The sequence below is a fragment of the Arachis stenosperma genome, chromosome 2 (genome assembly GCF_014773155.1).
Source record: "Arachis stenosperma cultivar V10309 chromosome 2, arast.V10309.gnm1.PFL2, whole genome shotgun sequence".
In the NCBI taxonomy this organism is placed as follows: Eukaryota; Viridiplantae; Streptophyta; class Magnoliopsida; order Fabales; family Fabaceae; genus Arachis; species Arachis stenosperma.
In genome coordinates this window covers 62,627,671-62,639,324 of record NC_080378.1, presented here as the reverse complement: position 1 = coordinate 62,639,324, position 11,654 = coordinate 62,627,671, and the positions used below count along the sequence as shown (strand labels likewise).

Genomic DNA, 11,654 nt, shown 5'->3' with positions numbered 1-11,654 from the left:
TGTGAGGTTCACAGATCCTGAGGTGATCCTGTGGGGTCCACAGATCCTGAGGTGTCAAGGAATTCCATCCCTGCACCAAATAGGCATGTAAAATGCCTTTGCACACCATTCTGGCGTTTAAACGCCCATTGGTGCACATTCTGGGCGTTCAACGCCCATGTAAAGCATGTTTCTGGCGTTGAACGCCAGTTTCATGCTTGTTACTGGCGTTCAGCGCCAGTTTTTCCTCTCTGGGCACATTCCTGGCGTTCAACGCCAGAATGTTGCTTGTTTCTGGCGTTCAGCGCCAGAATGATGCTCTGTTCTGGCATTGAACGCCAGCCAGATGCATCTTACTGGCGTTGAACGCCAGCCTGTGCGTCCTCCAGGGTGTGAATTTTTTCTTCTGCTGTTTTTGATTCTGTTTTTAATTTTTATGATTTTTTCGTGACTCCTCATGATCATGTACCTAATAAAACACAAAATAACAATAAAATAAAAATTAGATAAATAAAATTGGGTTGCCTCCCAACAAGCGCTTCTTTAATGTCAATAGCTTGACAGTGGCTCTCATGGAGCCACAAGGTGATCAGGTCAATGTTGTGTAGTCCCAACACCAAACTTAGAGTTTGGATATGGGGTCTTAACACCAAACTTAGAGTTTGGTTGTGGCCTCACAACACCAAACTTAGAGTTTGACTGTGTGGGCTCTTCTTGACTCTGAACTGAGAGAAGCTCTTCATGCTTACTCTCTTTTGTCACAGAGGGATGGCCATGTGCCTTAAACACAAGGTAGTCCCCATTCAATTGAAGGACTAATTCACCTCTGTTGACATCTATCACAGCTCCTGCTGTGGCTAGGAAAGGTCTTCCAAGGATGATGCAATCATCCTCTTCCTTCCTAGTGTCTAAGATTATGAAATCAGCAGGGATGTAAAGGCCTTCAACCTTTACTAACACGTCCTCTACTATTCCATAAGCTTGTCTCAATGACTTGTCTGCCAATTGTAATGAGAACAAGGCAGGTTGTACCTCAATGATCCTCAGCTTCTCCATTACAGAGAGTGGCATAAGATTTATCCCTGACCCTAGATCACACAGAGCTTTTTCAAAGATCATGGTGCCTATGGTACAAGGTATTAAGAACTTGCCAGGATCTTGTTTCTTTTGAGGTAGAATTTGCTGAATCCAGGTTTCCAGTTCACTAATGAGCAAGGGAGGTTCACTTTCCCAAGTCTCATTACCAAACAACTTGGCATTCAACTTCATGATAGCTCCTAAATATTGAGCAACTTGCTCTCCAGTGACATCTTCATCCTCTTCAGAGGAAGAATAGTCTTCAGAGCTCATGAATGGCAGAAGGAGATTTAATGGAATCTCTATGGTCTCTGTATGAGCCTCAGATTCCTTTGGATCCTTAATAGGAAACTCCTTCTTGCTTGAGGGACGTCCGAGGAGGTCTTCCTCACTAGGATTTTCGTCCTCCTCCCCCCTTGTGCATTCGGCCATATTGATTATATCAATGGCCTTGCACTCTCCTTTTGGATTCTCTTCTGTATTGCTTGGGAGAATACTGGGAGGAGTTTCAATGACTTTCTTACTCAGCTGGCCCACTTGTGCCTCTAGATTTCTGATGGAGGATCTTGTTTCACTCATGAAACTGAAAGTGGCCTTTGACAGATCAGAGACTAGATTGGCTAAATTAGAAGTGTTTTGTTCAGAATTCTCTGTCTGTTGCTGAGAAGATGATGGATATGGCTTGCTATTGTTCAGCCTATTGCGTCCACCATTGTTAAAGCCTTGTTGAGGCTTTTGTTGATCCTTCCATGAGAAATTTGGATGATTTCTCCATGATGAGTTATAGGTGCACTACAAGAAAAAATGCCTATGGCCACGCTTTTTTCTTGCCACGCTTTAAAAGCGTGGCCAAAAGTGGTCAATGGCCACGCTTTTATGAGGGTGGTGATAGATTAGAGATTTGGCCACCTTTTTTTTTGCCACGCTTCAAAAGCGTGCCGAAAAGGATCAACGGCCACGCTTTTATAAGGGTGGCAATTGATTAGAGAAACGGCCACGTTTTAAAACTGCCACGCTTCAAAAGCGTGGCCATAGAGAGCAACAAGGACGTTTTAAAAGCGTGGTGAAAGGGTTTCATTAAGGCCACGCTTGGAAAACGTGGCTATATTCTGGTCCTCTTTTGGCACGCTTTAAAAGCGTGGCCAAAAGGTTTTTTCTGCCACGCTTCGAAAGCGTGGCCGTAGAGAGAAACAGTTACGTTGTAAAAGCGTGGCAAGAGGGTCCCCAACCCATGGACACCAACCCGACCCGCAACCCGGCCCGCAACCCGTTAGAAACTAACCCTAATCTTCTTTTCCCTTCGAAACCACACTTGCCTGGAAGAGCTCCTTCGCCCTTCGCCCTCGTCACTGTTCATACTCTTCATACTCTTCATCTTCTTCATCTTCTTAATCTTCATCTTCTTCTTCATACTTTTCATCTCTCTGTTCACCTTCAAGCTCCACCAAACATGGGCGACGGCAAGGTATCCGCGACGCTCTCTTCTCCTCCAAGCCCTCCGATTCCAAAGGTATGATCTCTTCACCAAACCCTAATAAGCCCAAAGAAAGCTTCGGGACTACTCTCTCACTCTCAACTCGATCTTACGCTGTCACTCTCAACTCCCATCTCTCAACCATGGAAGAGCTCAAATCCCCGCCGTCACCAGCACCGTCCTCGCTGCGCCATTAGCCTCCCCTCTGCCTCGTCTCCCCCTCGTCACTAGGGTCGCCCTCCTCGCCGATCTCCTCTGCATCGTCAGTGTCGTCTCTCTCTCTGCTCCCAACGCTAACTGCAATGTAAGTCTCCTCAGTCAGATCTGTTCTCTTTGTACTTGATTTTTCCCATGGATCTGATCCTATGTTAATTTGTTGTTTTCTTTTTTATTGACCTGCACTTAGGGCTGACGACGAACCCGTTGATCAAAAGAGATACCTCGAAGACTCTTGCAAACCAAAGTGTGTCAAACCATTACTTGAATATCAGGTATGGATTCCCTTATTTTTGTTGCTTTTTCTACAAGATGACTTCTGGAATGGCAGAATAGATAGATTCAAACATTTAGGACAACTAGGAAATGAAATGCTTATATTTTATACCTTAGGTTCTGCCTTCTTATATGGATGATGTGAGTTGGTTATAATTTTTTACTGAACCATATAATCTAGAAACAAACAAGAGACGCTACCATTCTTTCATTCTGTTCTTCAATTGCCTTCCTTTTTCTTCCTTCTGTGCAGAGGGTTGCCATGGCGATTTCTCCATCTGGTATAAACCCGGCAGTTGGCTAAAAACTCTCTCCCAGTTCTCCAGAGTCTCTTACACTAGCCAACTGGATCTGCTGCAGTTATAGGCAAGTCTGCATCTGTTGTATTGTGTTCAAGCTTTATTGTTGAATATTCATTCTTGAAAAGTATCTAATGATGCACTTCACTTTTGTGTTCTTTTTTCTTCTAATAACAGTTATTATTTGGGGGCAGAGTTGCTGAGATTTGATTCTCTCATTGGTGAGTCAGTGCTTAAACATTTGTGGCATCATCAGGATGCCATTTTGTGCTGTTCTTTGAAGGTATGGCAGATGTTTTGTTCATAGTAGAGTTCATCATTTCCATGAAAGCCTTTAATTTAAGATATATATGATTCTCTGTCTGGATCGTAGTCGGTGCCAGTGTTTATCTTTGCAAACCAAGCTGGCCTTGACATGTTGGAAACAACTTTGGTGGCTTTACAAGACATCACATGGGTATTTAGAGGAAGGTAATTCATTAAGTCTGCAAAATTGTAACAATGAATCTTTCTCTAAGTGTTGTTTATGTATGTTCAACTTTAATTTGTGGGAAATGGGAATTGTTTCTTTAATTAACTGTTCTGTTTCTTTGTTTATCAGTGCCTTATATTAACTCCATCTTGTGAAGGCAGAGAAAGCTAGAAGATACATTCCAAAAGAATTCAAATAGGTTGAAGCTTTTGGGTAGGTCCAATATTGTAATTTCCTCTCTTTAAATGCAGCAATTCTTTTATGGGTTTGATCTTTAGGCAATTTGTAAATATTGAATCCAAGAAATGTCGTCAGTTTGGAAGACTAACTATTACTGACGTGAACTCAGGGATATTTTTGTTTGATGTCTTCTGATTTGCATTTTAATCTTTACAATGATGGTTGCCCGATGTCCAGTGTTTCTCCGCGAGCCCAGAGCCACTACTAGACCCTGTTTTACTGTGCACCCACCCTCTGCCACTGTCGCTACCCCAGCGCCACCACTAGGCCGCCACCGTGTTGCTCCGGCCATTCACTCATCATCATCAATCTTTCCCTTTCTTTCCCCTGTTCCAATTCCCTGCTTCCCAGGTTCCCCTTTCATCTCATTTAATCTGGTTTAACTCATTCTGTTTAGCTTGTATAGTTCAACTAATTTAGTTTAGTTGAATTAGGTGGTTAGAGAATCTGGACTGGTTAGTGGATGTAGGTTTTGTTTTGTTTACTGCTGCTATTCGGAATGAATTTATCTTTCCTCTGAATGTTGCCCTGGATGAACTTGTTTATTGTGCTGTTTTGGTGTTGAATTCTGGACTTGTGATTGCTGTTTATTGTATTTTTTTTTCATTGTCCAAAATAGATGCTGTGAAAGTGTTACTGTTTCATTAATTTTTCTTGGTTTGTTGTTGCTGAGTGCTGCTTTGCTTGTTGCTTGGTCGATATTATATGAACTGCAATGATTTCAGTTTGTGGAACTGGTTAAGTCATATGAATTCTGTTTGCTGCTTGCTTGAACCTCGGAAACATGCTATTTACTGCTGCTGTTTAATAAACAATTGCTTCTGTTGATGATTCTTTCTTATTTTGAGTTGTGTCTTGAACGTTCTGAATCCTGACACCAAAGTTTGATGATAATAATAATAATAATAATAATAATAATAATAATAATAAAAAATGTGATTTTTCTTGTAGTATCATTGATTAGCATGTCAGTTCCCCTTTTTTGAGTTACTAATGTTCAATTGTAATCAATTTCAGGGGGCCAATATTCTTGTAGATAATAAAGGTTGCATTAAACTTGCAGATTTTGGGGCCTCCAAACAAGTTGAGCTAGTTATCTAAGTCTTCTTTACTTCTCTACTATAGTACTATTAGATACACTATTTTGACTTTGTGAGGATCTTGTATCTGCGTATTTGTTTGATTTAGGAGTTATTTATAACATAGTCTCGATTTTGTGTTTCTATTAATATCTTAGTTATTTATAACTATCTTTGATGTGCATCATATTCATTACTTCACATACAAAAAGAAAAGATAATTGATATTCATTATTCATTATGATACAAAGAAATCGAGCTAGCTAGTTCTAAATTTCTAATAGAAAGAGATGGAACTGCTACAGTTTTGCGATGGGGTTGCAACTCTTATGGAGCACATAGGTTCATAATACACTTAATCTGAGCACATTGCACCATCAATATCTCAACCAATCATGTTTATTTCTGAAGTTTGAAGATTATATTAAAAAGATAATGACACTTGATCATTATGAGTTAGAGATACAGCATTATAAATCATTATATATCGTTTTTGTTGGTTCAATTTGTTTTTGATATTTTGCTGCAGGCTAGTATTAGAATGGATTACTTGAACGTGCACAAAGTGGAGCAGTTTTAGGTTGATTCTGATCTTTTACCAAGTATTTAGGTTGATGATCATCTCTATTAGTGTAATTTGATATACTATGAGCAGTTCTAACTTGTATTGTTTTTGTATTCTTCTTCGGTTTTTAGTTTTGGAATTTGAACTCGAGATTTATTTTGTATTTGAGTATTAGTTTTTTAATGTATAAAACAATTATAGTAAATTATATATGTCACTAACTATTGTTTGATTTGTCTTGTAATAAAAATTGCATACTATATTTGTAGGTTTGGTAATAAAAAAGGATTGAAAATTTATATTGTGTAGTAATGAAGATCAAGTAAGGAAAATAAATATTATTTTTTTTTAATTTAACAAGGCTTTTGCCACGCTTTTAAAGCGTGGCTGTATATCTTTGCTATCGCCACGCTTCCAAAGCGTGGCCTATCTCTCTCTATCGTCACGCTTCTAAGGCCTGGCCGTATCTTTCCCTATGGCCACGCTTCTAAAGCGTGGCCGTATCTCTCGCATATGGCCACGCTTTAATGGGTGGCCAGTTGTAAAAAGCGTGGCAAAAGAAAAAGCGTGGCGATAGGTCACCAAAAGCGTGGTGATAGAGCAACCGCCACCCTTTGATAGGTCACCCTTTCAAAAGCGTGGCGGTAGCTCAAAAAGCGTGGCGAAAAGTTATCGCCACACTTTTTTCAGCTTTTCGCCACGCTTTAAAAGCGTGGCAATAGACGTGTTTTCTTGTAGTGGTGTTTCCATAAGGTTCACCCATGTAATTAACCTCTGCCATGGTAGGGTTCTCAGGATCATAAGCTTCTTCAGAAGCTGCCTCTCTAGTACTGTTGGATGCATGTTGCCATCCATTCAGATTTTGAGAGATCATGTTGACCTGTTGAGTCAACACTTTGTTCTGAGCCAATATGGCATTCAGAGCATCAATTTCAAGAACTCCTTTCTTCTGAGGTATCCCATTATTCACGAAATTCCTTTCAGAGGTGTACATGAATTGGTTATTTGCAACCATATCAATGAGTTCTTGAGCCTCTTCAGGCGTTTTCTTTAGGTGAATAGATCCACCTGCAGAATGGTCCAATGACATTTTCGAAAATTCAGAGAGACCATAATAGAATATATCCAATATGGTCCATTCTGAAAACATGTCAGATGGACATCTTTGGTCAGCTGCTTGTATCTTTCCCAAGCTTCATAGAGGGATTCACCATCTTTTTGTTTGAAGGTTTGAACATCCACTCTTAGCTTGCTCAGCTTTTGAGGAGGAAAGAATTTATCCAAGAAGGCAGTGACCAGCTTATCCCAGGAGTCCAGGCTATCTTTGGGTTGTGAATCCAACCATATTCTAGCTCTGTCTCTTACAGCAAAAGGGAAAAGCATGAGTCTGTAGACTTCAGGATCAACTCCATTCGTCTTTACAGTCTCACAGATCTGCAAGAATTCAGTTAAAAACTGATAAGGATCTTCAGATGGAAGTCCATAAAACTTGCAGTTTTGTTGCATTAAAGCAACTAGTTGAGGCTTAAGCTCAAAGTTGTTGGCTCCAATGACAGGAATGGAGATGCTTCTTCCATCAAACTTGGACGTTGGCTTTGTGAAGTCACCAAGCATTCTCCTTGAATTATTATTATTTTCGGCTGCCATCTCCTTCTCTCGTTCCAATGTTTCTGAAAGGTTACCTTTAGAATAATTTAATTTAGCTTCTCTTAATTTCCTCTTCAGAGTCCTTTCAGGTTCAGGATCAATTTCAACAAGAGTGCATTTTTCCTTGTTCCTGCTCATATGAAAGAGAAGAGAACAAGAAAAGAAAGAAGAATCCTCTATGTCACAGTATAGAGATTCCTTTATGTTAGTAGAAAAAGAAAGGGGATAGAAGAATGAAGAAGAATTCGGATTTTTAGATGAAGAGAGGTGAAGAGAAGTGTTAGTAATTAAATAATTAAATAGAAGAAGAAGAGAAAAGGAAGAGAATTCGAAAATAATTTTGAAAAAGGGGTTAGTAATTTTGAAAATTAAAAGATAGGCTAGAATTAAAATTAAAACAATTAATTAATTAAAAAGAAATTTTTTTTTTGAAAAAAGGGAGAGGTATTTTCGAAAATTAGAGAGGGAAAAGTAGTTAGGTGGTTTTGAAAAAGATAAGAGACAAACAAAAAGTTAGTTAGTTGATTGAAAAAGATATTGAAATTAAATTTTAAAAAGATAAGAAGAAAAGAAGTTAGATAAGATATTTTGAAATCAAATTTTGAAAAATATAAAATTTTGAAAAGGATAAGATAAAAATATAAGATAAAAATTTTAATAAAAAGATATTTTGAAAAAGATTTAATTTTTAAAATGACTTAACTAACAAGAAACTACAAGATAAGATTCTAGAATTTAAAGATTGAACCTTTCTTATCAAGAAAGTAACAAATTTCAAATTTTTGAATTAATCACATTAATTGTTAGTATATTTTCGAAAATATGGTATAAAAGATAAGAAAAAGATTTTGAAAAATAATTTTTAAAATTTTTGAAAATAAATAAAAAAAAATGAAAAAGATAGGATTTTTTGAAAAAGATTTTGAAAAGATAAGATTTTTAAAATTGAAATTTTGACTTTGACTTGTAAGAACAACTAATTTTAAAAATTTTTGACCAAGTCAACCCAAAATTTCGAAAATTTGTAGGGAAATAAGGAAAAGATATTTTTTTTATTTTTGAATTTTTAATTATGAGAGAGAAAAATAACAAAATTACTCAATGCATGAAATTTTTAGATCAAAACAATGAATGCATGCAAGAATGCTATGAATGTCAAGATGAACACCAAGAACACTTTGAAGATCATGATGAACATCAAGAATATAATTTTGAAAAATTTTGATGCAAAGAAAACATGCAAGACACCAAACTTAGAAATTTTTAATGCTTGGAAAATATGAATGCAAAGATGCACATGAAAAACAAGAAAAGACACAAAACAAGAAAACATCAAGATCAAACAAGAAGACTTACCAAGAACATCTTGAAGATCATGAAGAACACTATGAATGCATGAATTTTCGAAAAATGCAAGAAAAAATTTTTAAAGCATGCAATTGACACCAAACTTAAAAATTGACTCAAGACTTAAACAAGAAACACAAAATATTTTTGATTTTTATGATTTTCTAATTTGTTTGGATTTTTATTAATTTTTTTTCGAAAATAATGTTTGGAAAAACAAAAAATAAAAAGAAAAATTTTGAAAAAGATTTTTGAAAAGAAAATTACCTAATCTGAGCAACAAGATGAACCGTCAATTGTCCATACTCGAACAATCCCCGGCAACGGCGCCAAAACTTGGTGGACGAAATTGTGATCCATATTCTTTGTATTTGTATGAAATCATTATTATGGCACCAGTTGAATTCACAACTCCGTTCTACTAACCAGCAAGTGTACTGGGTCGTCCAAGTAATAAACCTTACGCGAGTAAGGGTCGATCCCACAGAGATTGTTAGTAAGAAGCAAGCTATGGTCACCTTGTAAATCTCAGTTAGGCAGATTAAAATTATGGAATTTAGAAAATCAAATATAATTAATAAAAAGGGATAGAAATACTTATGTAAATTAATAGTGGGAATTTCAGATAGGCGCATGGAGATGCTTGTGCTCCTCTTGAATCTCTACTTTCTCATTGCTTTCATCCAATCCTTCTTACTCCTTTCCATGGCAAGCTGTATGTAGGGCATCACTATCATCAATGGCTACTTTTAATCCTCTCGGAAAAATGGTCCTATGCGCTGTCACTGCACGGCTAATCGTCTGGAGGCATCACCCTTGGTTGATAGCTACATCCCATCCTCTCAGTGAAAATGGTCCAAATGCTCTGTCACAGCACGGCTAATCATCTGTCGCTTCTCAATCAGGTTGGAATAGAATCCATTGATTCTTTTGCGTCTGTCACTAACGCCCAGCCTTCAGGAGTTTGAAGCTCGTCACAGTCATTCAATACCGAAATCCTACTCGGAATACCACAGACAAGGTTAGACTTTCCGGATTCCCAGGATCCTACTCGGAATACCACAGACAAGGTTAGACTTTTCGGATCCTCATGAATGCCGCCATCTATCTAGCTTATACCACGAAGATTCTGTTGGGGAATCTAAGAGATATGCGCCCGGCCTAAGGTAGAACGGAAGTGGTTGTCAATCACACGCGTTCATAAGTGAGAATGATGATGAGTGTCACGGATCATCACATTCATCAAAGTGTTGTGCAACGTATATCTTGGAATAAGAATAAGAGAGAATTGAATAAAAAGTAATAGTAATTGTATTGAAACTTGAGGTACAGCAGAGCTCCACACCCTTAATCTATGGTGTGCAGAAACTCCACCGTTGAAAGTACATAAGTAAAAGGTTCAGGCATGGCCGAATGGCCAGCCCCCAAAACGTGATCACAGGATTCAAAATACAATCCAGGATGATAATATGATAGTAAAAAGTTCTATTTATAATAAACTAGCTCCTAGGGTTTACATGAGTAAGTAATTGATGCATAAATCCACTTCCGGGGCCCACTTGGTGTATGCTTGGGCTGAGCTTGATCTATCCATGAGCTGAGGCTTTTCTTGGAGTTGAACTCCAAGTTATGACGTGTTTTGGGCGTTCAACTCCGGATCATGACGTTTTTCTGGCGTTTAACTCCAGACAGCAGCATGTACTTGGCGTTCAACGCCAAGTTACGTCATCAATTTCCGAATAAAGTATGGACTATTATATATGGCTGGAAAGATCTGGATGTCTACTTTCCAACGCCGTTGAGAGCACGCTAATTGGAGTTCTGTAGCTCCAGAAAATCCATTTCGAGTGCAGGGAGGTCAGATTCCAACAGCATCAGCAGTCCTTTTGTCAGCCTTTTTCAGAGTTTTGCTCAAGTCCCTCAATTTCAGCCAGAAATTACCTGAAATCACAGAAAAACACACAAACTCATAGTAAAGTCTAGAAATGTAAATTTAACATAAAAACTAATGAAAACATCCCTAAAAGTAGCTTGAACTTACTAAAAACTACCTAAAAACAATGCCAAAAAGCGTATAAATTATCCGCTCATCAGCATACAAGAAAGGCGCCAAAATATTGGTCATGTCATTATCTACTCCTTCGCCTCCCTCCAGGAGAGTCCCGACAATATCATTCAGACCGGATGACCAATGGTTCCACGACATTCCAGAGAACCCTCCTATGGTAATCACAGCAAGAGTGGGAACTGGTTTGGTTAGGCGAATTCCCGTTGACACTGGAGCCGACTCAAACATCATGTTACGAAATGTGTTTGACGCTCTGGGCCTTCGAGAAACCGACCTAAAAACTCATCAGCACGGTGTCGTCAGCTTGGGGGATAACTTTATCAAGCCTGATGGAATAGTTTCCCTCCCGGTCTCCATAGGAGGAGGTCAAGGAAAGAGGTCGTTAATGGCAGAGTTCGTTGTTCTAAGGGACTCCACGGCCTACAACCTTATCCTGGGAAGGAAAACAATTAACGAGTTTAGAGCGATAATCTGCACCAAGCTACTGATGATGAAGTTTATGGCTGACGATGGGTCAGTAGGATCCATCAAGGGAGATCTAGAAACGGCGGTCGCGTCTGACAATGCCAGCCTCTCCCTAAGAAAGAAGTCAAAAGAGGCATCCGGGGTTTTCCTAGCTGATCTGGATGCTAGGATCGATGACAAGTCGAGATCGGAGCCTGAAGGAGACCTCGAGAAGTTTAGGGTCGGCGACTCGGAAGACAAGTTCACCTTTGTGAACAGAAACCTCCTCCACAACTTGAAAGAGCCGTTGGTGGAGATGATTTGAGCAAACGCCGATCTGTTCGCCTGGACACCAGCCGACATGCTGGGGATTGACCCCCCAGTTCATGTCACACCACCTGGCTGTGAAGGCAGAGGCCAAGCCCATAGCACAAAGAAGAAGAAAGATTTCCCAAGAGAGAGCTGACAAGG

The 11,654-nt window shown here is 38.9% G+C and overlaps 2 long non-coding RNA genes across 3 annotated transcripts; both read left to right on the top strand.

Annotated features, from left to right (window-relative positions):
* Positions 1 to 2,381: 2,381 nt before the first annotated feature.
* LOC130960634 (uncharacterized) lies at positions 2,382 to 3,382 on the top strand. The gene is made up of 3 exons (XR_009079182.1): positions 2,382 to 2,834; positions 2,937 to 3,021; positions 3,276 to 3,382. It is a non-coding gene; the product is annotated as an uncharacterized LOC130960634 (long non-coding RNA).
* Positions 3,383 to 3,496: 114 nt separating this feature from the next.
* On the top strand, positions 3,497 to 6,507 carry LOC130960633 (uncharacterized). Of its 2 annotated transcripts, XR_009079180.1 has the most exons (6): positions 3,510 to 3,604; positions 3,695 to 3,792; positions 3,923 to 4,006; positions 4,211 to 4,384; positions 5,051 to 5,116; positions 5,642 to 6,507. It is a non-coding gene; the product is annotated as an uncharacterized LOC130960633 (long non-coding RNA). The 2 variants fall into 2 exon arrangements; XR_009079181.1 differs by having other exon boundaries at positions 3,497 to 3,604; positions 5,051 to 6,507.
* The last annotated feature ends 5,147 nt before the right edge of the window (positions 6,508 to 11,654 follow it).